The sequence below is a fragment of the Salvelinus alpinus genome, chromosome 9 (assembly GCF_045679555.1).
Source record: "Salvelinus alpinus chromosome 9, SLU_Salpinus.1, whole genome shotgun sequence".
NCBI lineage: Eukaryota > Metazoa > Chordata > Actinopteri > Salmoniformes > Salmonidae > Salvelinus > Salvelinus alpinus.
The window spans coordinates 58135065-58140676 of NC_092094.1; positions in this window are offsets into that span (position 1 = coordinate 58135065).

Sequence of the window (5612 nt, forward strand, 5' to 3'; positions counted from 1 at the left end):
GAGTGTTGACTATGCAAGACAGAGGATTTTTCTTTGAAAGAGGGAGCATATAGCTTTGAATAAACGACTTAACATTGAGCTGGAAAAAGTTGATGAGGGTTAGGATGAGGCAGGCTTTATGGAAGCTCATGCTGCTGTACATAACTTTGAAAAGAGTGCATGTATGGGGCAATGGGGGGTGGTGATCAAGGCTGTAGTGAGGTGAGGTTTTATTGATGCTAAAATATCTGATGCTGAACGAAAAATGTATGACATAGATATGACAGTTAAGGAGATACGGGAGGCTATCTTGGCCAGTAATAGGGAAAAAAGTCCGGGATCAGATGGGCTGAAAAGTGAGTTTTATCATCAATGTGGATATTTTACCACCTGCATTGTTGAAACAGGCACATGTAGTTCAAGAAAATATGGAGCAGGGAGAAGCTGGAACATTTTAGGCCTTTAAGTTTACGGAATACTGGTAAGATTTTGGCAAGGGTTTTAGCTAACCGTGTTAATAAAGTGATGGGGAGTATCATATCTGAGTCAGACGTACAGTGTTCCTGGGAGGGATATTATGGATTTTACTTGTACAATAAGGAATGTTGTTCGACATATGACTGTTGAGGGAGGCATAGTGCTTAGCCTAGATTTGAACAAGATAACTATCTTGTGAAGTGTGAAAGTAGGCACGTGAGGGATGTAATGGAGATGCATGCATGAAGGTAAAATGTGTGTAAGTGTTAAAGGTGCACCTAATCAAAAACAATCAACCAGATCATAAAACAAAATAGTGCTTGTGGAGAGAGAAAGAGGCAGGACTGGGCACCAGGACCTTTTATCACCTAGTTGATCCCAAACCCAGGTGCAACTTGTCACCTTAACGACCCAATCAGCTCCACCTGTCCCCAATCTGCAAATATAAACAGAGGCAGGGAAACCGAGGGAGTGTAACAACCCAATGAAAATCAGGAACTAACAAAGACCTGAAAACAAAACCCACAACCACACAAATACGCCAATACAACTGATCAAAAACCCTAACTAATAATGGTTCAGACACAAAATATTATACAAACCATAAAGGTAAGATGCCCGCCGGATGCCCATGATACCAACCCAACCAAATCACCAGACCCCATCCAACCTCAGCAACCGTGGTGCCTGGAAGCAATTTAAAACAATTTAACCTCTTTGGGGCACCCCCCCTTCTCAATTTCCACCTTAAAGACATACCCTAATCGAAATGCCTGTAGCTCTGGCTCAGAAGCAAGGATATGCATATTCTTGGTATCATTTGAAAGGAAACACTCTGAATTTTGTGGAAATGTGAATTGAATGTAGGAGAATATAACACAATAGATCTGGTAGAAGAAAATACAAGGAATTAAACATATGTTTTCTGTTTTTTATTGTTGCTGAATCATTCTTTCAAATGACCAAGAACAGCCAAACATACAGATAGGATGCTGTGGATGATTTGAATGAAGAACATAAGATGGCAACAATAGCTGAGCAAAGTTTTAGACAGATAACTTGAGCGAGCTACATGACATTGAACATGAAAAAGATCGACGCATGGTGGGATTGCAAAAGCGACTGGAAAGGTATTTTAATTTATGCCAACATGGCCTTGATTTTAACCAAGAAATCAAAGAAGTAAAGAAGGAAATGGCACTTTTAGCAGAACAGAAAAGTAAGGGGGTTATTTTAAGAAGTAAAGAAAGGGAATTAGAAGAGGCTGAGAAGTGCACCAGGTACTTTTTTAAGAAAATAGTTAGTAAGGGTAGGACAATAACAGGGTTAAAAAACAAGGATGGGGTTTTAAAAACAGACACAGAAGGAATAAAGGAAGTGGTCGAGGATTTTTACAGGGAACTGTTTGGGGTAAAAGAAGTATGTGAAGAAACGATGGGGGACCTTTTAACATACATTGACAAGACCTTACCCAACACAGACGACCTGACAAAAGACCTGACGAGGACAGAAATTGACCAAGGACTGAAACATTTTAAGAGGGGTAAATCACCGGGGGGAGGACGGCCTCCCTTTGGAGTTTTATCTGACCTTTTGGGATGTTTTAGCCGACGAACTTCTGACTGTTTTTACTGACTTTGAACATCTGGACAGACTACCTGACAGTTTTAGAGTGGGGATCGTGACTCTTTTATATAAGAAAAACGACAGGACTGACCTGAAGAACTGGAGACCAATTACCCTTTTAAACTTTGATTGTAAACTTTTTTAACACTCAGAATGTCTTCTGTCTTAGGGGAGGTGATCCACCCGGACCAAACCTGTGCCGTTCCCGGAAGGAAGATCACGGACAGCCTGATACTGATCCGAGATGCCATCTGTTATGCGAGAGACAGAAACATGCGGCTTGTAGTCCTAAATTTAGATTTTGAAATAGCCTTTGATCGGGTCTCGCACCAGTACCTCTTTAAGGTACTGCAAAAAATGGGTTTCCCGGACAGGGTTTTAGCTTGGGTGGGACTGCTGTACGGGGACATCACCAGCAAAATCCTCGTAAATGGGCATCTGTCAAAAGCAGTGGGAGTACACTGCGGCGTCCGTCAGGGCTGTCCATTATCTCCTCTTTTGTTCGTGGCCTGCATTGAACCACTGGCACAGGTCTTGAGAAGGGACCAACGGATCAGTGGGGTGGGTATCCCGGGGAGTGGGGGGATGACCGCCAAGTGCGTTTTTTACATGGACGACGTCAACATTTTATGTACCGACCTTTTATCCGTCGACAGGACCCTGGACAGGACCGACTGGTACGGACGAGCCTCTGGGGCGAGACTGAACAGAGACAAGACAGAGGCCCAATTTTTCGGACCGTGGTTAGACCCAGACTTGACCAGACTACCACTGACAGTCAAAACGACGGACATAAGGGTACTGGGGGTAAAGTTTGACCGGGAGGGAGGAGGGAGCGGTAACTGGAGCGGGATCCTGGGGACAGTAAGACAGAGACTGGGTTTTTGGGGACTACGACAGCTGACTTTTGAGGGCAAGGTTTTAATCATTAAAGCTGTGATTTTACCTGTGCTTTTATTAATCAGTTCTGTTTTTATCCCCCCACGAAGGAGTCTTTTAGCCCTGGAGCGGGGGCTCCAGGGCTAAAATATTGTGTAATATGATGTTACAGGACTGTCATCTGAAGAATTCTGAGAAGGTTAGTGAAAAAATTTATATATTTTGGTCGTGATAACGTTATCGCGCTTTTTGCCTTGAATCAATGCTGGGGTGATGTTAGCTCATGTGGTATGCTAATATAACGATATATTGTGTTTTCGCTGTAAAACACTTAGAAAATCTGAAATATTGTCTGGATTCACAAGATGTTGGGCTTTCATTTGCTGTACGCTGTGTATTTTTCAGAAATGTTTTAAGATGAGTAATTAGGTAATACACGTTGCTCTCTGTAGTTATTCTAGTCGCTTTGGGTGAGTTTTGTGATAGTGGCTGCAATGGTAAACTGTGATTTATACCTGAAATATGCACATTTTTCAAAAAAAAACATATGCTATACCATAAATATGTTATCAGACTGTCATCTTATGAAGTTGTTTCTTGGTTAGTGGCTATATATATCTTTATTTAGTCGAAATTGTGATAGCTGCCCATGCAGGAAAAAAATGGTGAAGAAAAAAAAGTTGTGTCTTTTGCTATCGTGGTTAGCTAATAGATTTACATTGTGTCTTCCCTGTAAAACATTTAAAAAATCAGAAATGATGGCTGGATTCACAAGATCTGTATCTTTCATCTGGTGTCTTGGACTTGTGATTTAATGATATTTAGATGCTTGTATTTACTTGTGACGCTATGCTAGGCTATGCTAGTCAGCTTTTTTACTGTGGGGGGTGCTCCCGGATCCGGGTTTGGTAGCAGTGAAAGGTTAAAAGCCGATGGCCGGAGGGCAGGATCAACAGTCAGCCAGAGGGGCTGGACTGCGCAATACATTGCAGTTCGTTTGGAAGAACAAGGGCCAGCAAATTGGGAATAGAGAATGGTTCATCAGGACGGTGATCATTGAAGGGCTAAAGGTGGACCCAGGGCACCTTTATTCAGGCCAACCAAGTTTTTGTAGACATTGCCGTAGCTTCTGGCATTTGGCCACGGGGTGCAACCTGCTGAAGTGCAGAAACTGTGGGAAACCAGGTCACGGGGCAGCCAACTGCAGGGAGGCTCGAGTGTGCAATGGCTGTGGGAAGGAGGGCCACTTGTATAAAGACTGTCCAAATAGACAACGGACCTATGCGGAGGCAGCTGGCCATGGCAACGAGGAAGATGCTGCGGGCTCTTCCCTCCGGCCAATAGAAGAGGTTCTTGTGGACATTCGAGCAGTGGCAGCGGGGGTGGCGAAAGCCCCAGGGGAAAGTGCAGTAAAGGAGGTCCGTCCGAAGGGGACTGAGGAGGAGATGGAGCTGCTGACGGGAGCTTGGGAGGATAGTCTGCTGAGTGAGATGTCAGACGATGCGGCTTCCAGAACCCCTACGCGGAAGATGAGGTCGTCTTTGGAAGGCGGGTCAACTGGATCGGCATCTTCAGACAATGGCGAGTCCGGGAAGGTGTACAAAGGGAAAAGAAAGAAGAGGAGGAGGGTAACTGATCGGGTGGTGGTGGAAAAGCATAGGAGGCCAGAGGTGCCCACCTCCAACCGGTTTTCAGTGCTGAACCCTGATCCCGGGGATGAAGGGTCAGATATGGGGGCTGAGACCCCGGACTCAGTTGGTTTGAAGGTTCCTGCGGCGGTGGCCTCTGAAGCCTCGGTAGAGGGGTCTGGGGAGCAGGTCCATGGGCCCTGTTTGGTTGCTGCGCTTCCTGGGACAGGCACCTCGGAGATGGACACCAATCCTGAGGAGGCTTCATTGGACGGTGTACAGGTACTGTCCAGGGGAGACCACTCTTCCAGTCCTGGGGAAGCATCGCAGGTCAGTGGACAGGTATCAACCTGTGTGGAATTTTCCAGCCCTGAACGCTCTTTCGTGGCGCCAGGCACGCCGAACAGTGACAATTACCTGGAAGGGGTGAGTGACTTCGGGATGGGGGAGGCTCCTATCTGACAGACTGTAGGTATGGGTGATCTCTTTTAGTTATTTCTTCTTTTTTTTATGACTTTGTTTACAATAGTAACAGTGAATGTAAGGTGATTAAGGGATATGGGGAAGAGAGGAGGGGTGTTTCAGTACCTTTCCTGTATCTCCTTCCAGGTTTGTTTTTTACAAGAGGTTCATTTAAGGGACATGGGGGATATTTCTGTGTTTTCAAGGGGGTGGGTGAAAGGAGAGTCCAGATGGGGGATAGTGGGGTTCACTCCTCTGGGGTGGGGATTTTGTTTGGGGATAGGGATTTTTGTGTGGTGGGTTCTTTTTCTGTTATAGAGGGGAGGGTTTTAGTTGTTGATGTAGACTGGAGGGGGGCGAAGTTTCGTTTTTTTAACATTTATGCACCTGCTGAACCTCGAAGTAGAAAATATATTTTTCTGGCTCTGCCAGATGTTTGTGTAACTAACCGAACTGTGATTTGGGGTGGGGATTTCAATGTCTCTTTCGAAGGCAATGGGGATTTTAATCTACCCTATTTGGTTTCTGTGGTTAAAGATTTTTCTTTTAGGGACTCTTTCA